Source organism: Microcaecilia unicolor, chromosome 11 (genome assembly GCF_901765095.1).
Source record: "Microcaecilia unicolor chromosome 11, aMicUni1.1, whole genome shotgun sequence".
NCBI lineage: Eukaryota > Metazoa > Chordata > Amphibia > Gymnophiona > Siphonopidae > Microcaecilia > Microcaecilia unicolor.
The window spans coordinates 44,285,932-44,311,796 of record NC_044041.1 but is presented as its reverse complement, the minus strand read 5'-3'; positions in this window follow the sequence as shown (position 1 = coordinate 44,311,796).

Below are 25,865 nucleotides of genomic sequence, written 5' to 3'. Positions count from 1 at the left end.
CCGTGCAGCACAATCCCTCCCGTTGCACCTCGCTGGATCCGCACTAACCGTTCCCCCCTTCCACACCGACTTACCTCCTGTCCCAGCCTCTGCTTCAGTTCCAGGGCGGCGCACAGACTAAGGCCCACGAAGAGCTCATCGGAGCAGCGGAGGAAATCTGAGGAGGGCGCGCAGACGGGGCCCAGCTGCCAGAAGCACTCCAGGGCCTGCTCGGCCACCTCGGGTTGCTCCAGCGCCGTGTGCACCAGTGTCGCCACTGCATACACGCCGGCCCCGCCCAGCAGGAAGGCGGTGCGGGTCTCGGGCTCGACGTCGGCTGCCCGCAGCAGGGCTTCCAGGAGGCAGCGTGCAGGTAGCACGAGAGCGGCGGGGCATGAAGAGCAGGTGCAGGCTGAGGCGGTAAAGCATGTAGGCCACGCCGGCCACACCCCCGTACAGCCCTCCGCCTCCGATTGGAGAAGGACAATGAAATGGGCGGGCCTGAGCCCCTCACCCATAGCTACGCCCCTGGGGCATAGTAAGCAAACGCTGCTGGACAGACTTCTACGGTCTATGCCCTGATCGTAACTGAATAGATAGGGATGGGCTAGAGTGTAAATTTTAAGGGGCTTTGATGTTAGTTTCAGAACTTTTAGTACAAGAACAGTGCTGGGCAGACTTCTACAGTCTGTGCCCTGAGAATGGCAAGGACAAATCAAAGTCGGGTATACATATAAAGTATTGCATACCATGTAAAATGAGTTTATCTTGTTGGGCAGACTGGATGGGCCATACTATGATATGTTACCTGTGACAATGGAGGGTTAATGATTTGTCCAATGTTAAAAGGAGCTGTATTTGGAATTTAAACCCACTTGCTGTAATCATGAGGGAGCTCCTTCAGTCCTGTACTGGCAGGAGTCAGTCTTCCCAGCAAAGACTGTTCAAATCTGGTTTAAATGTCAGGAAGACACAGTGTGTTGCAGTATTAAATAATCTGTAGCAACTAAAGTTCTCAACAAGGCTATCAAACTTAGGACCAAAGACATGTATAAACCTTTGTTATCTGTGCTTTTAGCTGTCAAACTATCTGGGCACATTTTATCCCGGTCTTAAAAGAAAAGCTTCTGTTTCAGTTCTATGGCTCATTTACTTTTTTCTATATTAAGTTAATCTTCATTTAAATTTTAAATTTGATGCTGATATTTTCCAGGTGGTAAATTCTTACTTGTAGCGTTATTGCTTACAGTATTAGAAATGTAACTGTTCATGTGTGAATAATGATCTGGCATGGATTTTCTACTTTGCATCTTTCTATAATCAAAAACTGGACAGAGCTAGAATTGCTACTAGATGGGAAATATTTATCTCCATTTGTGATCAAACAGGGCTCTTTAATAATATAACTGAGACACCATTTCACAATAAACTTTGGGTCGGTTTATTAAACGAAACCCCTTTAAAATATTGTGTTTGTTAAGAAAAATAGCAGTGGAATATATAAGCATGCCTTCGTTGCCAGAGAATGTGGTAAAGGTGGTTAGCTTAGCGGAGTTTAAAAAAGGTTTTGGCGGCTTCCTAAAGGAAAAGTCCATGGACTTGGGGAAAATCCACTATTTCTGGGATAAGCAGTATAAAATGTTTTGTACTTTTTGGGGATCTTGCCAGGTATTTGTAACCTGGATTGGCCACTGTTGGAAACAGGATGCTGGGCTTGATGGACCTTTGGACTATCCCAGTATGGCTGTACTTATGTATTTATGTGCCAAATACTTCTGCTTCTCTTCTCCAGGCTTCCCATATGCCATGCTGTGGATGTCTTCATCTGGATTCACGCAGTAGAATTGCAAGCTACCCTTTCAATGGGGTTGTGTTTATTTTTCTAGCACTGATGCCCGCATTGAGCTAGTGGTAGTTCCAGATTAGCGTGTGGTAAGATCACGTTAGGTTTACCTCCACTCTGTAAAAGGGCCCCCCCAATTTGCACTCACAATTTAATTGATAAGTGAGCCAATTAGCACTGATAATTGGGTGCTAATAATCAATTATTGGCACTAATTGGCAATAATTTAAATTTGCACATGCATCTTTAGGTGCCAGGATCTGCGCAAAAACTTTACATGCAGATTTGAAAAGGGGCATAGGCAGATTGGGGCATTCCTTGAATTTGCATGCAGTGTTACAGAACACAGAAAATATGCGCCTTATTTAAGTGTGAAAATTTACACTAGATTTTAATTGGTGTAAATCCTCATGCCCAAAATTGGATGCAGATCCCAGTGTTAAACATTATTCTAATAACAGCACCCAACTCTGAGCACCATTTATATAATAATGCTTAGTGCTAATTTTTATTAGCACAGATTTTTCAGTATTCAGTCCTTAATCTGTAAGCAACAGACTCAGCCCATCCTGCCAAGTACCATATTAACTAGCCCACTGAATGGCACAACCTCTTCACACATCTGTTAAGAAAAATGCTAATTTATTTATTTATATTTGGAATTTGGCTCTTATTTTTTTTTAGCTGTAGCTTTACTAGTGAGTTACATTCAGGTACAGTGGGTATTTTTGTACCTGAGACAGTGAAGGATTAAGTGAGTTGCCCAAGGACACAAGGATGTAGGCATGGGGGAAAGTAAACTCCACTGAGTGGCAAGTATTACCTTAACAATTTTACTGAGTAGATTGGATGGGCCACTACATTACTACATAGGAAGCTGACCCAGATGCTTATACCATCAGCCGCACAAATGGGCAGTGGCCTGGCACAGCGGAAAAATGGGTCTAGGGGAGGAGTGGGGTGGGGCAGAGCTGCAGGTAGGAGTAGGTAGGTTAGACATAAGGATAAGAGATGGGAGGTAGTAAAAGGCAGAAGGGAAGGGGTGGATGCAGGTATTAGGAAGGGAGGTCTGGAAGGTGGGAAAAGGGGTGGCTGTTGGAGGCAGTGAGAGTGACATTTGCAAGAGTGCAATCCTCACTTTGCCCTGCTGCTCCAGCTGTAATGGTAACATTTTGGCATGTCAATGGTATATGTCTCAGGCGGAGCAGAAAAGGTGCCTCATGAGTAAGGTGACTATTGGAATTTCTGTTTTTGATTTCTTTGTCTCTCTTATTATGTATCGTGATCCATGACATTTTGGGGATTTTACTGAAGATAAAACAAATAAATACATTGAAGATCTTTGTGACTACGGTAATCATCTTCCAAAAGTCTCGCGCATGTTACATATGATTCATGATCCTAAGCTAAGTAGCACAAATCTACTATTAGCTTGGATCTTTCAAAATAATAGAGATATAACTAGATGTATGTTTCAATCTGTTTTATTAGTAATAGAAAAGTTCGCAATGACGTATAATAAGTCAAAAAGATACAATATATACCTACATCAAGACCTTAATCCCCAATCACCACCCCAATACCCAGACACAACAGATGTAAGAGAGAGCAACTAAAATTGAAAACTGTCATTAAAAAAAACCTAGATTTATAATATTCCCCACTCCTTATACAATATCTTCAACTGTTTCAATTTTCCTTTTTATCTCAGCTTGGCACAACCGACTACTTGATAGATTAATGCAACTTTGAGATGACAAGCTTTTCCCAAGCTCCATTTCAAAATCAACACCTTGGCCGCCATCTCCAGCACGGTCCTGACCATCACTCATCACCTTCTAACGAATTATAATTCTTTCAACCAAGGTTTCTACAAAAAGAGATAAGCTCATAGAACAGCTCTCTCGTTCACTGCAAAAGGGACGTCAAAATTTGTTCACCTTGATTGTCCTCAAGTGTCCTATTCATGTGTGGCTTAGAAAAGTACTGATATGGATGTTACTATTAATACAGTCTATATCTCACTGTTGGGAAATTCTTAAACCCGTACACAACTACTACTAATAACTAAAGGAGGGTTTAGAAATCTTAATACATAAATAGGTGTGTCACTCTTTTAGACTCTTAAATCCACAATCGGGATTTTGATATGTTAATCACAAAAGAACCTCAAACCACCTCATGGAAACCCATTGCTAATGAAGCTTGGTTCACCATATATTTGAGGAATAAATTTCTATCATTGGTTCAAGTGAGGGGAAATGGAGAAAAACAGCCAACCGAAAAAACTCAAGCTGATTTGAGAAAACCGGATGGTCTAAAAACTCCCAACCCCCTACACTAACTAACCAAAGAGTCCAAAAAGTGCAACTCCCCTATTTCAAATGCATGCTCCCCACTAGTACTCCTTCATAACTACCTGGACCTCTAACCCCTAATTGTACGTATATTTCAAATAGAAGAATTTTTATATTAATACAACGGGTATTCCAATCACTTAACTACGAGCCCGTTCTTTAGTTAATTCCAACAGTCCAAAAGTCACTTATCTGATTGCTGTAAACTCGGGACTCCTTGACAGCTCCTTAACAACGAAAAAAAGATCCAGGTTGTTGGTAATCCACTACTGAGGATAATGCTTAGTTGTTCAGTTAATGAAGACACCTTCCGTGTCTCACAACATGTTTTACTTCCGACAAGTGCGCCTTGTTTCGCCACAATCTGGCTGCTTCAGGAAAACAATTTTTTGTATAGATCGAGTCCTTCCCTGGACCTCAACACATAACTGAACTTGCTCACTATATTTAACAGCATAGACTGTTAAAATGGCGCAGACAAACACTTCGCCAGCCGGAAATTTAAACCCCGCCGCGTCTTGACTAATCAATGAAAACGCCCCGCCCCTGCAGAAGGCTGCTCCAATCCTTTCAATCCATGACTGCAAGAAACTAATGAGCTTTAAAAGTAGGCGTTCCATTCAATGTTACGGTTCAAGCCCTTGGGTTCCACCGTTTGTAACAAATAGATCCAAAACTGTTCTTTTCTCCATAGAATGGGGTTAGAGGTCCAGGTAGTTATGAAGGAGTACTAGTGGGGAGCATGCATTTGAAATAGGGGAGTTGCACTTTTTGGACTCTTTGGTTAGTTAGTGTAGGGGGTTGGGAGTTTTTAGACCATCCGGTTTTCTCAAATCAGCTTGAGTTTTTTCGGTTGGCTGTTTTTCTCCATTTCCCCTCACTTGAACCAGTGATAGAAATTTATTCCTCAAATATATGGTGAACCAAGCTTCATTAGCAATGGGTTTCCATGAGGTGGTTTGAGGTTCTTTTGTGATTAACATATCAAAATCCCGATTGTGGATTTAAGAGTCTAAAAGAGTGACACACCTATTTATGTATTAAGATTTCTAAACCCTCCTTTAGTTATTAGTACTATTAATACAGTTCCATCAATTCTTGTTTGATGTACTAGAAATGGAAAAGAGAAGGATACATCCAATGGGTGGTTAAAGGGCACAGTAATGGGGAATGGAAAATTACAATCTAGAGCCCCATCTCCTAAAATAAACATAGGGATTGATATTCAAAGTGTTTTAAATCCCAGGAGAAACTCTTGGCCATTTAAATCTCATGTGCTATCCGTGGATACTCAGTGGCACTTAACCAGATGGTGTCACTGAATATCCTCTCTAACTGCCTTTGCCAAAACCAGGGGCGTAGCCAGACTTCGACGGGTCCAGAGCCCGAGGTGATGGGGCACGTTTTAGCCCCCCTGGCTCCGCCGCAACCCTCTCGACCCCCCCTTCCCGCCGCCAACCCTCTCCTGCCGCGTACCTTTGCTGGTGGGGGACCCCAACCCCCACCAGCCAAAGTCCTCTCGGCCACACGGCATTGCTGACCTCCCCCCTGCCGCCAACCCTCTCAACCCCCCCTTCCTACCACAACCCTCTCCTGCTGCGTACCTTTGCTGGCGGGGGACCCCAACCCCCGCCAGCTGAAGTCCTCTCGGCCACACGGCATTGCTGACCGCCCCTGCCGCAACCCTCTCAACCCCCCCTTCCTGCCGCAACCCTCTCCTGCTGTGTACCTTTGCTGGTGGGGGACCCCAACCCCCGCCAACTGAAGTCCTCTGATCTGATCAAGTTTGAATCTGTTTCTGTGCATGCGTCTGGCGTCCTGCAAGTACAATGTGCAGGACGTCAGACGCACGCACAGAAACTTGATCAGATCATTCAGCAAGCAATGCCATGCGCCGAGAAGAGGACTTCCGCTGGCGGGGTTGGGGTCCCCCGCCAGCAAAGGTACGCGACAGCGGCGGGGGAGGGTTGGCGGCGGGAAGGAGTGGTCGAGAGGGTCGCAGCAGGGGGGTCCAGGGTCAAATCTACATGGGCCCATGCCCCTGTGGCCCCATGATAGCTACGCCCCTGGCCGAAACTGACTAGTTTGTGGCAGTCCAGAAACGGAGTTAGGGTGAAGTTGAAACTTAGCCGGTTAGCAGCGATTTTCAGTCCACTAAGCAAGTAACCACATGAAGAGGGTCTTTTACTAAGTTGTGGTAGCATTTTTAGCTCATAGTAGAAATCAGCTGGTGGTAAACGACGAGACATTCATTATATTCCTATGGGCATCTTGGTGTTTACCGCCAGTTAATTTCTACCACGAGTTAAAAACACTACTGCAGCTTAGTAAAAGACCTCCAAAGTTAGGACAGCAAAAGAGGTATAAATAGGTGGTGTTAAGGGCTTCCTGCGGTAATGGCCATGCACTAATCTGGAAATTAGCACGTGGCCGTTATAAAAAACATCTGACCGTAGCCATTTTTCAGCCACGCTAGAAAGTGGCCGAAGCACATGGCAAACTCACATGCTAACTGCAGCGCCAGCCACTTTCTAGCGCAGCTTGATAAAAGGACCCTATTGATACCCCTCTTTAAAATTACTTCCACTGTGCACACACTTTTTCACTGCATTGATAATGAACCCTTTTCTCAAAAAATGAATTTTGCATCTTATTATTTTTATTTATAAAATTTACATTCCATTCATTCCAACAGTTCACGGCAGATTACAATAAAGCATACATAATTATTGTCGAACAACAAAGCAAAAACCCCTGGGATTCTATATATAGCGCCTTAATTTCCATGCAGAAATCGAAGCATATTCTATAACAATACACATAACTTAATTGGTTAACTAGCTAATCAACGCTGTTAATTGGATGTTAACAAGCAATTATCAGCACTAATTAGCATTAATTAAGATTTTACGCACACAACTCACTAAGAATATTCTGTAGCGTAGTACACCTAAATTCTAAGTCGCATAGTTGAAAAGGGGGTGTGGCCATGAGTGGGGCATGGGCATTTCTAAAATCTATGCATGTTGTTATAGAATACAACCACTCTGCATCTAATTTAGGTGTCGGGATTTACGCCAAGTAAACATGGTGTAGCCACAACTACATTTGGTCACATGGAGAGGCACTCGGCATTATTCTATACATCGCGTGGAAATTTAAGCCTGTTCTATAAAATTTAGGCGTACTTTAGAGAACATGCCTAGGCGTAATTTTTATCCACATGGAATTTTCAGGATCGATACATAGAATCTAGCCCGAAATGTTATGTTTTTTCTGCTCATTTTCATTTGTTAATGACATGAAACTATATAGGATATATCATTGACATTTCTGTCATTGCAAATGACAGCCCTTCCCTACGTGTGATATGATAGTTCCCTTTTGGTATCTAAGATTACAGTGTCCTTGCTGATTAAGTTCATAGTATAAAATGTTATATCAGTGATCACCAATCTCCCTGTGGCTATGGCTCCAATTCACATGGCCACAGAAAACTTGCAACCCCTGAGGCAGTGCAGACTAATGATGACCTATGGAGAATCTGCCCGTGTCCAACCCCAAGAGGTCATGACCCACAAGGCCGCCGAGAGGGGGGGCAGGAGGGGCAAAATTCCCCGGGCCTCCAAGGGGGGCCTGGCGCCGGGGTCAGGCCGCCGGCGCTGCATCCCCCGGTCTCACCTGCCTGCCTTCTCGGCTCCGGGCCCCCTGCATTCAAATCGGCAGTCGCAGATCGCCTCCCTTCGGGCCTTCTCTCCCTGTGTCCCGCCCTCGCAGAAACCGGAAGTTACATCAGACGAGGGCGGGACACAGGGAGGGAAGGCCAGAACAGAGGCAATCTGCGACTGCCACTTTGAATGCAGGGGGTCCGGAGCCGTGGAGGCAGGCAGGTGAGACCACAGACTGCAGTGGCGGGGGCAGCGGCGCGGGTTGGCAGCGGCAGGGGGAGCGACGGGGGGGTGGCAGGAGGAGCAACAGGGGGCGGAGGCGACGTGGCTTTGCCCCGGGCCCGGCCTTGTCTCTCGGCGGCCCTGATGACCCACAGTTTGGGAAGCTCAGTTTTAGATTATATAATGTATCAGTTATTTTATTTATACAGCCTTAAGCATTTTGGGGGATAGCTACTTAAAATTAAATAAAATAATTAATATGCTGCTATCTGCCTTTATGAAATGACTTAATAGAAAGTAGATGCCCACATTTAGGGCCCCCTTTACCAAGCTGCAGCAAAAGGGGGGCTGCGCTGGCGTCGGTGCATGTTTTTCACACGCGCTGAGGCCCACTTTTACCGCAGCGGGTAAAAGGGAAGTCTCTCTTTCCAACAGGAAATGACTGCGTGACAAGTATAGTACTTGCCACGCAGCCATCTTGGGGGAAGCTCTTACCACCAGCCATTGAGGTGGCAGTAGGGGCTCCCGTGCTAACCCACTGGTAACCGGGCAGTGCCGCTGGGTACATTCCAGCCCTACAAAAATAAATATTTTTATAGCACCAGATATTACGGTGCGCTAGAGGTGGGAAGTACCGCCAAGCTGCTGTGGTAGACCGGCTGTACTTCCTGTTTAGCGAGCAGTAAGGCTGCGTTGGGCTTACCGCTGCTCAGTAAAAGGGGCCCTTAGACCTGTCATTGTATGATGTATGTGCTATAAGAATAGGTGCATATTCATGTATTTTGTGAAATCCAGGCAGCAATGACAGTCCCATCCCATTCCGCCCATGTTCCAACCCCTAACAATGCCTAAACCCACTTTATACAAATGTGGGTGCTTTATTTCTGTTCACCTACATTGTATATGTCTATAACTCAGGAAACATTTATAAGAGCATTTGATAAAACACCGTTCTACCAAGTGACTGATAATTGCCCTTCATGACCAGCTTTTGGATGCTGAAGTATATCTTTATTCAGGTCAGAACAAAAGGAGCAAAATATGACATTACTATGAAATGAAAGTAAATTATATAAAAGTATTTCAACAATAGTCTAAGGAGGAAATTAATGAATGGTCAGAGAGTGACAGCAAAATTTTTGGCTCATAATGAGTCAAAAAGCCCAAATCTTTGTTGAATGCTTTCTTTTTAATGGTTTGGGGGGGGGGGGGGGGGGGAGGTTCATTTTAACTTCAAAAATCTTACATTCTTAGAGAAGGTCTTTTATTAAGCTGCGGTAGCGTTTTTAGCTCATGGTAGAAATCAGCTGGCAGTAAATGCCGAGACGCTTATAGGAATATAATGGGCATCTTGGTGTTTACCGCCAGCTGATTTGTACTGCAAGCTAAAAACGCTACTGCGGCTTAGGAAAAGACTCTCAGATTGTGTTAAATTTGTTGAAGTACCCTGATCATGTTTATTAATATGGAGAAGCATAATCGAATGGGGCCACCCATCTATAAGGGCGGACATCTGTAATGACAGCCCCGTAAAGTGGCGTACCCAACCGTATTATCGAAACAAGATGGGCGGCCATCTTTCGTTTCGATAATACGGTCTGGGCCAGCCAAATCTCAACATTTGGGCCGCCCTTAGAGATAGCCGCCATTGTTTTTCACCGATAAAGGAAACTAATGGCGGCCATCTCAAACCCGGCTAAATCCAAGCCATTTGGTTGTGGGAGGAGCCAGCATTTGTAGTGCACTGGTCCCCCTCACATGCCAGGACACCAACCGGGCACCCTAGGGGGCACTGCAGTGGCCTTCTCAAATTGATCCCAGGTGCATAGCTCACTTACCTTGTGTGCTGAGCCCCCCAACCCCCCCCAACCCCCCTCAAACCCACTACACACAACTGTACAATACTACCATAGCCCTTAGAGGGTAACGGGGGGCACCTAGATGTGGGTACAGTGGGTTTCGGGTGGGTTTTAGAAGGCTCCCATTTATCACCACAAGTGTAACAGGTGGGGGGGGGGATGGGCCTGGGTCCGCCTGCCTGAAGTGCACTGCAGTACCCACTAAAAACTGCTCCAGGGACCTGCATAATGCCGTGATGGAGCTGGGTATGACATTTGAGGCTGGCATAGAGGCTGGCAAAAAAAATGTTTTTTTTGTTTTTTTTGGGGTGGGGGGGGGGTCGGTGACCACTGGGTGAGTAAGGGGAGGTGATCCCCAATTCCCTCCGGTGGTCATCTGGTCAGTTCGGGCACCTTTTCAAGGCTTAGTCGTGAACAAAAAGGGACCAAGTAAAGTCGGTGAAATGCTCGTCAGGGCCAGCTTTCTTTTTTCCATTATTGGCCGAGGACGGCCATCTCTTAACCACGCCTCCGTCCCACCTTTGGTACACTGCCGACATGCCCCCTTGAACTTTGGCCGGCCCTGCGACGGAAAGCAGTTGAGGCTGGCCAAAATCGGCTTTCGATTATGCCGATTTGGCCGCCATTAGGAGAAGGGCGCCCATCTCCCGATTTGTGTCGGAAGATGGCTGCCTTTCTCCTTCGAAAATAAGCAGGCTAGTGGTCTTGTACTATAAAGTACTTTCTCATGGATATGTTGCTTTGGGTTTTCTCGGCATCTGGTCTTATATCTTATAGCTTGATCCTTGTCTTTAGCATCTGGCTTGTCTTACCAGTGTAGCATCCTTCTTCATATTTTCTGCACTGAGTAAAATGTACTATATTAAGGCTCTTATTTTAGAAGCGTACCCATGTGTAAATAATAGCTTTTACACGTGTAGATGGGTATACATATGTACAATCAGCAGGAATTTACAAGTCAGAACTTTAATAAAAGCAATCCAAATCGATCTTCGGGACAGTCTAGTACAGATGTTTCTGTGGGAAGTCTTTCAGATGGCGACATGTTTGGTGGCAAGCCTGCATCAGGGCTCCTAACATTTTGAAGAAATGCACTGGAGAAGGATGGATGTCGGTGGGCAACTCCCTAGAACTATGCCAGTGTGCACCGGTAGGACATAAATGATACTAAAGGTACCATGTAATTCCAAGAATTCTTTAACAAGCTGAATATTCTGGTCTTGAAACTTCTGCTGTCATAGATGACATTGAGATAATTAGATTATATCCCTTGGGGTTGCCCATCACTTCCCACCCCTCTCCTTTGGAGGAGTGGAGGGGTGACCTAATGGTTACTGCAGTGGGTTGCAGAACTGGGGAACTTGGTTCAATTCCTGCTGCTGCCTGATGGTTAGCACTGGGTTGAGATCATGTGGAATCAGTGTCAATTCCCTCTGCAGCTCAGTGTGACCCTGGGCAAGTCACTCAGGGGTTCTTTTACTAAGCTGTGGGAAAATCCACTATTTCTGGGATAAGCAGCATAAATTGTATTGACCATTTTGGGGATCTTGTCAGATATTTGTGACCTGGATTGGCCACTGTTGGAAACAGGATGCTGGGCTTGATGGACCTTTGGTCTGTCCCAGTATGGCAATACTTATGTACTTATGCATTTACACAGTGCATTTTTTCTACGAAAAAGGTGCCAGTACTCAAATGCCAGGCCACCCTTCAGGGGTGGGGTGATCACTGAGGGACCCACTCCACAATAGCCAGGCCCCCTGCAACCAGTCACAGAATCTATGACAAGGCAAAATTGGTGTGTAGAGCCTGAGATCTTTCATTAAAACTTGGGGATCATGGGTCAATTTTAGCAGACAATGGAAAAGATGCCAGTACTCAGTACTTCCAAGTACCCCCTCCAAAAAAACACTGCATTTACACCTGCCTGAGACTTGTGTAAGTGGAAAGGCAGATGCAAAGGCAGAGTTTAATCCCCCCCTTCCAGTTACTCCCAATACCCACATTGACATCCGATTCCCCCACATATCTACCTCTTTTGACCTCTCCCCACCTCAAACCCACTTCTGATTCCCTCCCCCAACATCCATATCCTCATTTCTCCCCCCCCCCCCCCCCCCCCCCCACACACACAAAAAGGACCCCAGTTCAGTCATTCTTGTTTCATCAAAACCCCACCAGGGGTCAGAATGCTGTAGTAGAACTTTGCGAAGTAGTTGTGAGGTTGGATCATTTCATGAATTACAAAATTTCCACATAGGAAAAACTTCATTACAGAACTATTTGAATTCTTTAATGAGGCACAAAAGGATCAGGGAAGAATAGTGGATATGGTGTATCTGCACTTCAGCGAGGCTTTTCATGCCGTTTCATATTGTGATAAGTATGAGGCTGTCCTATCCATGGTAGGCCACTAGAGGGCGCTAGTAGGAGAATAGATGGAGGTCGCTAGGACCGGGGAGAGCCCTGGGAGGTCCACAGGGGTAGGAGGTTATGGGCTGGGTCCTGTGTAGCTATTTAACCACTTTATACCCCACCTGAGTTGTGAAAGGAAGAGAGGTGAGCTGGCAGCAGAAGAAGAGAGATCCCCCTGGAAGATACTGGCTAACCCTGTGGACTTGTGGTGGACTGTGTGTCCAAAGGAGAGTAGCAGGCTGAAAATCCTGGGGTAAGAAGTCCCTAAAGTATTAGTGTTGGACTGTGTGTCAGTACTTATAGGAACTGTGTGTTCAAAGAAGGAAGGACTGTGTGTCCAAAGAAGGAAGGGCTGTGTGTCCAGGACTGTGTGTCCCAGTACTGAGAGAAGCAGGCTGCAAAGCCTGGGGTTGGGAGTCCCCAAAGTATTGAAGCTAGGACTGAGCCCATGTATCTGTGTGGGGAGGCTCAGTGTGAAGACCTATGAAAGTATAAAGTATTAAGCTAGAAGAAGTGTGCCCAGGTGCTGGAATAAAGAGTTGCCTGAGAAATATGCAATTGGTGAGACCTGTTTAATTTGCTTAGTGGGAACCAGGTCACCCTTAGCGATAAGGGGTAGCACACTAATTTGCATATGATCTGCATAGTGAGAACCAGGTCACCCCGAGTGAGAAGGGGGATATCACAATATCAAAGACTGGTAGAAAGAACAGCCAGTAGGGCAAAAAGATAATAAGTGGGTATAAAACTGGTTAAGCAGCAGAACTCAGTCATAGTCAGTGGTGTCCAATTTTGGTGAAAATGGAGTGACCACTGAGGTATTTCAGGGCTCAGGCTAGTGATGATTCTTTTCAGTATCTTTACAGTACAGGGGTATTTGAATGAGAATGTACTATTTTGAGATGACACAAAAATATGTAACAGGCTAGATATGGCAAAAAAAAACCCCAGTGGTGTTCCTTGGTCGACTGTCACCTGGGATGGATCGCTACTGCGCACCGCCCCCCCCCCCCCCCGGGTGCAGAGTCCCCCTCCCTCGGTGCAGCATTGACACCCCACCCAAGCGCATTACCTCCAACTCCCCCCCCCCCAGGTGCATTGCTCTTACCTCGTGGGGTGCTGGGAGCAGCCACATTGCTGTCAGCTCCACCGGTTCCCTGCTCCCTCTGCCCTGGAACAGTAAGTAACATCAGAGGGAGCAGGGAATTCGGCTGCTCCCTGCACCCTTCCTGCAGCATGCACCTGGGGCGAACCGCCCCCACCGCCCCGCCCTTGGTACGCCGCTGAAAAAGAATATCCACCTTTCTATTTGATACAATGTTTTGTTTTATCTAGTTCAGTTAGGCCTTCTCGATTAACTAATTTGTTTACCTATCCAGCTATGAAAGGCATAGGCGTAGTTTGACTGTTTCATTTGGGGGGGCAAAGGATGGGGCGGAGCATATTAGCATATTCATTTGCATATATACATATGCAAATGAATATGCTAATATGGAGGAAGGAATTGAAATTTACAGGCAAAATATCACAGATGCACATTTCAAAAAGCTGACATATTTCAATTAATATATTCTGAATAAAATACTTTTTTACCTTTGTTGATCATTTAGTTTTTCTATTCGCTTTGGTCCCAGTGTCTTCTGTTTTATGCAGTGTCTTCTTTCCAGTAGGCTTCCCTCTGCTCCCCACCCCTCCCAGTCCCATCCATCTCCTGCTCCTTCCCTCTGCTCACCTCATTTCCCAGTCCAATCCAATTCCTGGTCCTTCCCTCTGCTCCCCACCTACCCCTCCCAGTCCCATCCATCTCTTGCTCCTTCCCTCTGCTTCCCACCCCTCCCAGTCCCATCCATCTCCTGCTCCTTCCCACTGCTTCCCACCCTCCCAGTCCCATCCAATTCCTGGTCCTTCCCTCTGCTCCCCACCCACCCCTCCCAGTCACATCCATCTCTTGCTCCTTCCCTCTGCTTCCCACCCCTCCCAGTCCCATCCATCTCCTGCTCCTTCCCACTGCTTCCCACCCTCCCAGTCCCATCCAATTCCTGGTCCTTCCCTCTGCTCCCCACCCACCCCTCCCAGTCCCATCCATCTCTTGCTCCTTCCCTCTGCTTCCCACCCCTCCCAGTCCCATCCATCTCCTGCTCCTTCCCACTGCTTCCCACCCTCCCAGTCCCATCCATCTCCTGCTCCTTCCCTCTGCTTCCCACCCTCCCAGTCCCATCCATCTCCTGCTCCTTCCCTCTGCTCACCACCCCTCCCAGTCCAATCCATCTCTTGCTCCTTCCCTCTGCTTCCCACCCCTCCCAGTCCCATCCATCTCCTGCTCCTTCCCTCTGCTCACCTCATTTCCCAGTCCAATCCAATTCCTGGTCCTTCCCTCTGCTCCCCACCCACCCCTCCCAGTCCCATCCATCTCCTGCTCCTTCCCTCTGCTTCCCACCCTCCCAGTCCCATCCATCTCCTGCTCCTTCCCTCTGCTCACCACCCCTCCCAGTCCCATCCATCTCTTGCTCCTTCCCTCTGCTTCCCACCCCTCCCAGTCCCATCCATCTCCTGCTCCTTCCCTCTGACCTCCTTTCCCAGTCCAGTCCAGTCCAATCCAATTCCTGGTCCTTCCCTCTGCTCCCCACCCACCCCTCCCAGTCCCATCCATCTCCTGCTCCTTCCCACTGCTTCCCACCCTCCCAGTCCCATCCAATTCCTGGTCCTTCCCTCTGCTCCCCACCCACCCCTCCCAGTCCCATCCATCTCTTGCTCCTTCCCTCTGCTTCCCACCCCTCCCAGTCCCATCCATCTCCTGCTCCTTCCCACTGCTTCCCACCCTCCCAGTCCCATCCATCTCCTGCTCCTTCCCTCTGCTTCCCACCCTCCCAGTCCCATCCATCTCCTGCTCCTTCCCTCTGACCTCCTTTCCCAGTCCAGTCCAATCCAATTCCTGGTCCTTCCCTCTGCTCCCCACCCACCCCTCCCAGTCCCATCCATCTCTTACTCCTTCCCTCTGCTCTCCACCCCCCAGTCCCATTCATCTTCCCTCTGCTGCCCCCCACCGCGAGGTCCAGGATCGTGACTCCGTTTACCCCCTCTCTTCCTCCCTCCCTCCGGTGCAGGCAGCAGTCTTCTTCAGCCTTTCTGTGTTCCTGGCAGCGGTAGCGACGTACACGCTGCCTTCGGTCTGCCCCGGAAGCCTTCTCTTCAAGTTCCTGTTCCCACCTATGCGGGAACAGGAACTTGAAGAGAAGGCTTCGGGGCAGAGCTGAAGGCAGCGTGTACGTCGCTACCGCTGCCAGGAACAAGAAAGACTTAGAGAAGATTGGTGCTGCCTGCGCCGGAGGGTAGGAAGAGAGGGGGTAGATAGACACGCTCGTCTCCGTCCGCTTCGCTGCTTCCCTGCCCTCTCTGTCTGTGTCCCGCCTTCCTCTGATGTCATTTCCTTTCGGGCGGGACGCAGGCAGAGAGGGCAGGGAAGCAGCGAAGTGGACGGAGACGAGCGCGTGGTGCCTGCTTGTTTTTTTTTTTTCACTTCTAGCGCCAGTCCACGTCATCGTCGTTTGGGGGGGCATTGCCCCCCCTCACCCCCCCCAGTCTACGCCTATGATGAAAGTTAAAAGAAGAAAGAGATGTATTGATTCTTTGTTCTCTTTTCAGGCAGCTAAATTAGGTAAAGAGGTTTCTTCCTTGATTTTACAGGCATCGGGGTATGTAAATTTTACACATTGCTCAAAACATCCTTGTTTCAAAAATGTGTTAGGAATTGAGGGGGTCTTTTACTAAAGCTTAGCTCAAGTTATCTGCAGTAGGGCCCATTTTATTCCTACAGGCCCTGCTGCAGATAACTCAAGCTAAGCTTTAGTAAAAGACTACCTGAATGTATTAATTTTATCTGATTATGTTTCTTTGATTGTCATTAAATTAGGTGTTCCTGGCTTTGTCCAGCTTCTTGTTTTGTAATCCGCGTTGAACTGCGAGGTATTGCGGGCTATAAAAACAAATTGTTATGTTATGTTATATACCGGGGAGGATGGGAGAAATAAAAGGAAACTTCTGAAAACTAGAACGGTCAAGAGTTGAGAAATTGTACTTCAGTAAAGAGTCTGTTGAGGCTCTTTCTTCCCATTTATGCATTTTTTTGAATTATCAAGATTAAAGATATGTATTTGGATATATTCACAAGTTGGGGGATAAGATTATAGGTTGTGTCAAAGTATTAAAACCCACTTACTGTGGTGTGCTCTATCTGATGAACCCCTTAAGAAGTAGAGACAGAAGAGAGAGAGAGAGAGAGAGAGAAAGGGAGAGAGTGTGTACAGGAAAATTTTACAGCGATCACACACAAAAATGGTCATCAATATTTGGATATGAGCAGAAAAACAGCTTTATATACAAAACTAGAGAGAAAGGATAGAAAAGGCTTGGTGCGGCTGAAATAAATGAAAGACGAGGCTGAAAGCAGTTGAAAGAAGAGCATTAAAGAAGCAAGGTGGTCATCAAAGAGAAATCAGAAAACAGTTTTTCTTATTACCACTTGACTAAGCCAGTCAATAGCAGAGTCAGTCAGTCAGATGCAGTGTGCAAAGCTATAAGACCAGCAGGAAGTTGTGTGAGTGAATGTGTATTGACATTTTGTTCCATTGTCTGGTTAACCCCACAGGGCTACTGCAGATCACTACTGAAGCGTCACTACCATTTCAGCTCAGGCATACCTACCAGTAGCACACCCTTGTGGTAGCTGGCAGGGATCCCATGTCCCACCAGCTGAATAATATTGACAACACCCAGAACTCTGTAGCTCAGCTTGGTACCTGCACATGCTCAGTGCATGTCTCAAAAACTGAAACATGTACAGGTGTTGGCATCAGCGACTCAGAGAGCTACTGGCAACAGCAGAGCTGAGCTGCAGAGTTCTGGGCGCTGTCAGGGGGAGGTCTTCAGCTGGGGGGCCTTGGGGATTTGTTTAAGCTCAGGTATTTATATTTTTTATGCTGAGAGAGGGGGAGCACCTGGAGGGGTGGTGAAGGTTTGGAGAGCAGTGGAGTAGAGGAGAAGACATTTCATGCTCACCCACGTTTTCTGTAGGCCTACCCAAAATCTGCCCTCTGACTATACTACTGGCTGTGACCACAATTGATATGGAAGGTCAAAAGCAGGTTGTCGACTTGCTGGATCTTGTACAAGTACAAGGATGCATTTTACAAAGGTTTGTAAGGGTCTACGTGATTTGAGCATGCGCCAAATCTGCATTACTACCCTGGTACCATGTGCCCTGGGTGGTAATTCTGAATTTGGCATGTGCAGAAAACACGTGTAGAAAATAATTTTCTATTTTCTACCACAGGGGCGTTCCTGGCAGCAATCGGCAGTTGGCACATGCTGGATGGTTACTGTGCAGGTAACGCATGAGTCCTTACCACTAAGTGAAAGGGTAGCATTAAAGGCTCAGACCATAAATAGATGTGCGCTGGTTTTCATTTTGCCACACATCAATTGCTTGTCCCAACCCCCCCCCCTTTTTTTCCCAGACGTGGTGGAGAAATGGTCCAGCGCACATCCAATACACGTGCCCACACTACCACAAACCACGTTTTGGCATGCCTTTGGAAAAGGGCCCCCAAAGTTGCATATGTTTGTGGTCCACCTTCTCTTGCACCACAGACTGTCTTGGATGATGTCTGAGTCTGGAAGGTGAAGGCAGAAAAGAATAGCAGGACTATTGATGGGTCATAAAATGGCTTGAGAAAAGTTATAAGGAAATATGAATTCTTGCTAAAGCATCTCTTGGCTCATCTTAGTCTATAGAAGACAAGATCCCAAAACTTCTGTCCAAACATTGACAAAAGTCTCGTGCAACCTTTTTAAAGGGGATGGAAGACTGCACTGTATCATATAACATCCTGCTTTTATTGTGTAAGAGTTACTATTGTGCTATTTTTAATCACACATCAGTTCCAGCATCAACTCAATGTAAAAATGTAAAAATATGGGAAGCCATTTCATTCTGGAGGAAACAAGATGAGAAAGGGACAGAATGTGGTCATGAAGCAGTTATGACATCTGAAAGATGCAAAATTGTTGCTTCAAATAGACCATGAGCGACTGTTACTCAACGAGAGATTGAAATTGATTCTGACATATCCATTGCAGAGCAGGGGGTGGGGGTTGCCGAACTGAGAGGAAGAAAGGACTGTGCTCATTTTTGATGCTTTGCCTATCACAATTAGCCAACAGGCACTGTAATTCTTCACTAATGCAAAAGAAATTGGAAACGCTTACAGTTCAACACTTTATGATAATGTATATTCAAATGATATAAGCATTCATTGTAGGTGAATGGCTATTAAAAAGCCCAATAAATATCCACTTCAGTGGTTTCTAATGCAGTACTACTGACCCAAAGAAAGCACATTCTATCTTTGGAAGTTCACATCACTGAAGAAGTTGCTACTGAGCTAGCCTGGCTTTTTCTTTTGTATTTATGTTGAGTGGTTATTAGCAAAGTGCTAAGAAGCACACTTTGGGGGCAATTCTGTAACTGAGCACCACTGCTTCCTTCTGAGCTGAGTACGAGTCCTCCAATTGCATTGCTGCCAATAGGGGGAGGTGTTTCAATACTGTGTTTTCAATTGCTAGAGACAGGTAGGTTCCCCCAAGTCCTGTAGAGCTTACCTGTTTCTCATTATTGAAAATGTGAGAGTGAAACAGCACCTCCCACTGCCAGGACGGTTTGTGGGGGGACTTCCACTCAGCTTAGAGGGAACAGTACTGAGCACCCTAGTTTTAGGTGCCATGATGCCACATGGTGAGAACCTTTTATATAACAGCATCTGATGTGACAACATCAGCTAAAGCTCAACAAGGAAAAAAAATCTATTAGTAGGAAAACAAGGTAGTTATCTAGGTAAGTCCTTTAAAATAGCGAATATTGAATAAGAACTGTCACCTACTATAAAAAAAAAAAATACCTGGAGTTATTATAGATCAAACCTTATCATTAGAACCTCAGTTAAATCATTTTTTCAGATGAAAGAGTTGAGACGGATTTGAAAATTTTTCAAAGAATCAAGTTTCAGGTTGTTGACTCAGGGGCTGATATTTCGACCATGGGAGGTAGCCAGGTTGCCTCCCACGGTCAGCGTGAGCCTGGATATTCAATGCCAGGCCATTTCTGGTGACCAGCATTGAATATCTGGGTGTTTTTTTGGCAGGTTTAAACTTAACCAGCCAAACTGATATTCAGTGTTGGCCGATTAAGTTTAAACCAGTCAAAGATATTCCAGCTATTTCGGCAGCCTAATTTGGCCACCAAACTTAGCCAGCGATGCACTGAATATCGATGGATAGCTAGTTAAATTGTGCGATATAACTGGCTATCTACTAAGTGCTAACCAGCAATACTAAGTGGGAGATAGCCAGCTATCTCCCGCTGAATATTGCTGGGTAGCCAGTTATGTGCCATTTAACCATCCAGGAGCCATTCTTGGTCAGTTAAATGGTTTATAAAATTGGGCAGTCAATCCATAATATTGTCATTGCTCCATTACTGTAATATTACTTTTTGAGATTGCCCAAAATTTATGAATAGCAGATTACAAACCATTCAGAATACAGCAGTGTGCCTGATCTTTTCCCTTTCTAAATCTTACAGAGTTTCTCCTTACCTCTCTCAATCGCACTGGCTTCCTGTAAAGGACCAGATCTGGTTTTAAATGTTATTGTTTACTTTTTAAACTCCAGAATGGCCTGGCTCCAGTTTATATGTATGAGGCTCTTATTCAAGTTCATTGTTTGCCCTAATCCCAAAGGGATAAGATTTGTTTTAAATATTCAATTCATTATTATCTCAACGGGCAGCAATTCATTGGAATAAATTACCTTCTTATGATCTACTGCGAATCATAATCAATTTAGGGCAGACTTGAAAACTTTTCTATTTCAGAAATTTCTTTTGTTTTGTTAAATTGTTTATTTTAGATCACTGTACTATATAATTTATGGTTTATTTAAATAGCATGTTTGCTAATTGTAATTCTTGGTTTGATAAACCATTTTCTCGATTGTAATAATTATTATTATTAGGATTTATTTACCGCCTTTTTTGAAGGAATTCACTCAAATAAGTCAAACATAAGCAATAGACAATTACAACAGTAAAAATGTTCAAATAACAATACAAAGCATGGCATAGAATACTACTTAAAGTATCAACACAATAGGTAATAAAACATTTTAATAGACAGCATAGGGTGTAAGCAAAGATGGCACATATATATATAAGATAGAGTAACAGGAGTAAGAAAATAAGGGGACTAATTTAAAGAAAGTTGCATGTGCAGTCAGAAAGGTGCTTGAAAATTATGTAAGCTAGGGTAGAAATGGATAAACATGTCCTGCTACAGAATGTGCATCCAGTACCACTCTTTGTGTGTGTGTTGTGTTTGGTCGTGAGCCCTTGGACTGAGGCCAAGGCCTAGGATAGACTGAGTCCACGCTAGCACAGAGACTAAAAGGCTACAAAGCCCAGCATGCTCAAGGAGAACAGAGAGCACCACTAAGGAAGAAAGATAGAACACTTATATGGGCCGCAAGGCTGAACTGGAACCCACACGTCACAGAGTCCAAGCGCATGGGCCGCAAAGCTAAACTGGAACCCAAACACGCAGAAAAAAGGGGAAAGAAACAGAACAAGGTCCTCTAAGAGATTACTAATCAGGCAGCACACGCTGCACAAACAAAAGGTCAACAGACCATGCATGCAAGCCTAAACAATAACTAAAGGGTTAAAGGCAACCCCACGCAAAGAGATAGCTCTACTACTACTACTACTACTACTACTACTACTATTTAGCATTTCTATAGCGCTACAAGGCATACGCAGCGCTGCACAAACATAGAAGAAAGACAGTCCCTGCTCAAAGAGCTTACAATCTAATAGACAAAAAATAAAAAATAAGCAAATCAAATCAATTAATGTGAACGGGAAGGAAGAGAGGAGGGTAGGTGGAGGCGAGTGGTTACAAGTGGTTACGAGTCAAAGGCAATGTTAAAGAGGTGGGCTTTCAGTCTAGATTTAAAAGTGGCCAAGGATGGGGCAAGACGTAGGGGCTCAGGAAGTTTATTCCAGGCGTAGGGTGCAGCGAGACAGAAGGCGCGAAGTCTGGAGTTGGCAGTAGTGGAGAAGGGAACAGATAAGAAGGATTTATCCATGGAGCGGAGTGCACGGGAAGGGGTGTAGGGAAGGACGAGTGTGGAGAGATACTGGGGAGCAGCAGAGTGAGTACATTTATAGGTTAGTAGAAGAAGTTTGAACAGGATGCGAAAACGGATAGGGAGCCAGTGCTTTAGCTCACACTGTGCCTAAGGCACAGCCAGACAAAAGAGCAACTCACACAATTTCAAATAGCAGAAACAAGAAGTAAAGGGTTAAAGGGAAACCACACAGAGAGGCAGCTCAGGGCTGTGCTGGAAACCACAGTTATATGGAAGAGCAGCCCAAACAGGGTCAAACAACAGATTCAGCAAGTAAAGGTTTAAAGGGAAAGGGGACTTGATATACTGCCTTTCAGAGGTTTTTGCAACTATATTCAAAGTGGTTTACATACATTCAGGTACTTATTTTGTACCAGGGGCAATGGAGGGTTAAGTAACCTGCCCAGAGTCATAAGGAGCTGTAGTGGGAATTGAACTCAGTTCCCCAGGATCAAAGTCCACTGCACTAACCACTAGGCTACTCCCACACAGAGAAACAGCTCACAACTGAGCTAACAAGTACAGCTAAACAGAGAAGCAAGTTCTCACAGGCTCAAACAGCAAATACGGAAAGTAAAGGGTTGAAGGTTAACCACACAGAGGAACAGCTTACACTGTGCTTCTAGCAGAAACGGAGGATCAGAAGGAAGCTCAGAGCTGAGGGAATTAACGCTAAAGCATCCTATACAAGTAGAGGTAGGCATAAATAGGGTCTGGCAGTAGGATCATAACAGTGTGTGTAAGTTAGTTACTTCTTCTGTTAAGAGCCAAGTTTTCACCTACTTCCTGAAGTACAGATATTCTTGTGTTAGGTGAAGCCTTTCAGGGAGTGCAATTTCTATCAGGTATTTGCGGAATATAAGAATGAACTATTATATTATGTTAAGTTATTCCATTATAGAGTACTAACAAAATTCAGCATCGGTGTGCCAATCATTTGTGCACCTGAAGTTACACTAGCCACAGTCCTACTGTAACTGTGGTCATGTAAATGCATCAAGGATGTGTGTAACTTGCAGTACTCTACAATTTGCACACATAAGTGGCAGCTCCACCCATGCCCCTCCCATGTTCCACCCAAGTGAACACCCTCTGCATTGTGCCTACAAAAATCAGCGTCAAAAACCCCGCATAAGCGGTATTCTATAAGCTGAACCTAAAATTTGGCACGGTTTATAGAATTAACATTTAAGTGGAGAAGTAATGCGTAAATTTAGGCACAACTATTTCCACCAATGAAAACGTGGTGTAAATGCCCTCTCCTAAATTTATGCACAGAACACCATTATTCTACTATTATGTGTCCCTGATCTGCCCCAAAACGCCCATGACCCTCCCATTTTCGCTCCCCCTTTTTTGGACCACATGCAAATTTTAGGCATGGCTCCTACGCCCAACTTTATGTGGGTAAGTCCCAATTAAATCTAATTAATGCCAATAATTTCTTATTTAAAAGCCAATTATTGGCACTAGTTGGCTCATTATTCTATTAAATTGAGCGTGCAAAATTGGGAACGTGCCGAAATTTGCACGCACAATTTTTGGCAACCTTTATAGAATCAGGAAGTATACCACTTATGCATGATCTTATAGAGTACTGCTTAGTGACTTTTCTTCCACTTGCCTGTGCAAGTGGCACATACATTCAGGAACCCAGTAACGAGTTGAAAAAAATCAAGAAATCAAAGCACTAAGGTAAGAAATATTTAATAACGTATAATCCATTTACTGATACAAAAATCACCTTCCAGATGTGGCCATGTTTCAGTTTGCACCTTCTTCAGGGGCATATGTTGTTACCTTAATAGGGATTCTCAAATTTAAATGAACTCAGTGGCGTTCCTAGGGGGGCTGACACCCAGGGCGGATCGCCGATGCGCCCCTGCCCCCCGGGTGCAGCACAACACCCCCCGTGAAAGAACCCCCCGGGTGCACGCGCCTGTCCTCCGTTCGTTCCATGCTTCTTCTCTGCCCCGGAACAGGAAGTAACCTGTTCCGGACCAGAGAAGAAGCATGGAACGAACGTAGGACAGGCGCGCGCGGCACCCCCCAGCGTCGTGCACCCGGGGTGGACCGCACCCACTGCCCCCCCCTAGGAACACCACTGATTGAACTACCTAAAACAAATGCTGTGTGAGCCATGTGGGAATGTCCATTTGCTCAATAGAGTTTTTGAACTGCAGAAAGGAATTGACTAGATCTCATTGCTGGATTTAGACAATTAAATTTGAGATCCCCTATTAAGATAATACCTTATGCCCCTGAAGCAGGCACAAGCCAAAATGCAGCTAAGTAAGGCAAGTGCTTTTGTACCAGCAAATAAACTATGCATTATTAAAGATTCTTTTTTTTTTCCATACTGCTTTGTTTTCGTGATTTTCTCCAACTCTGTTTTCTGACTGTGGACTGTCTGTTAGTTGTTTTGTTTGTTTTTTGCCTCTCTTTAACATTTTTCAGTTATAGAATTGCCCTTCATGTGGAGTTTTACAAAAAAAGCATTTTATCACTGGTTTCCCACTGACTGATTTAGGGGCCCTTTTACTAAAGGGTTACTGTGTGACGACGGGCTTGCCGCGCAGCAACCCGGAACTATCGCTGGCCCAGTGATAATCGGGCAGCAGTTACCGCCGGGGTAGCACGAGAGCCCTTTCCGCCACCTCAATGGGTGTCGGTAAATGCTCCACACCCATATGGCCACATGGTAAGTACAAGTTTACCGTATGGCCATATGTTTTTTGGGGCTTTTTACCTACTCTGGTAAAAAGGGCCCTGGCGCGTTGCAAAGATAGCCGTCACTGCTACCGCAGGGCCCTTTTTTTTACTGCAGCTTGGTAAAAGGACCCCTTAAAGTCCAAGGCAGCATTAACTCACAGCAAAAGGATATAGAGAAAAAAGTACAACTGCTGTTGAATTGCATCATAAAGATTCATTTTGTCTCATTGGAGGAAATATTATTTCTATGGTAAAGTTTTAATTATCAGATACAACCAAGAAGTGAATCTTACGTAACTAGAAACAAATTCCTAATACATGTGTGACAGAACAGTGGGGTCCTTTTACAAAGGCGCGTTGAAAAATGGCCTGCGATAGTGTCGGCGTGGGTTTTGGGCGAGCGCAGAATCATTTTTCAGCACGCCTGTAAAAAAGGCCTTTTTTTTTTTTTTTTACGAAAATGGACGTGCGGCAAAATCAAAATTGCTGCGTGTCCATTTTGGGTCTGAGGCCTTACCGCCAGCCATAGACCTAGCGGTAAAGAGTTTGGGCGGTAATGACTGATGTGCGCCAGAAAATAAAAAATATTTTTCAGACACGTGTAGTGGGTGTGCGCCAAAAATTAAATTACTGCAAGAACCACGTGGGTGTCGGGTGGTAACTCCAATTAACATAGGTGCCTACGCGGCTTAGTAAAAGGGGCCCAGTGTGCTTTAAGCCTGTAAAATGTATTGGGTATTTCTCCTATTGGCCAGCAGGTGGTGCTTTTTGTTGTAAGCAGTTACAGAAAAAAAAGAATATTCTCTCTTTAGTTTAACACAAATAGAAGGCAGTAAGTGCTTCCGTGTTAATTTTTAAAGCACCCACCCACTAATGGTAATAACATAGTAACATAGTAGATGATGGCAGAAAAAGACCTGCACGGTCCATCCAGTCTGCCCAAGAAGATAAATTCCTATGTGCTACTTTTTTATTTGTACTGTCCTCTTCAGGGCACAGACCATATAAGTCTGGCCAGCCCTATCCCCGCCTCCCAACCACCAACCCCGCCTCCCACCACCAGCTCTGGCACAGACTGTATAAGTCTGCCCAGCACTATCCTCGCCTCCCAACTACCAGTCTATAGAGAAGAGAGGCGGGAGAGCGTGGATATGACAGACATTTAAATCCCACTGCTGCTCCTTGTGATCTTGGTCAAGTCACTTAACCCTCCATTGCCTCAGGTACAAACTTAGATTGTGAGCCCTCCTGGGACAGAGATATCCAGAGTACCTGAATGTAACTCACCTTGAGCTACTACTGAAAAAGGTGTGAGCAAAATATAAATGAATAAATATATGGAATGTTGCTGCTATTGAAGATTCTGCATGGAATGTTGCCACTTTTTGAGATTCTGGAATGTTGCTACTATTTGAGATTCTAGATGGAATGTTGCTAGTGGAGGAGTGGCCTAGTTAGAGCATTAGTCTTGCAATCCAGAGGTGGCCAGTTCAAATCCCACTGCTGCTCCTTGTGATCTTGGTCAAGTCACTTAACCCTCCATTGCCTCAGGTACAAACTTAGATTGTGAGCC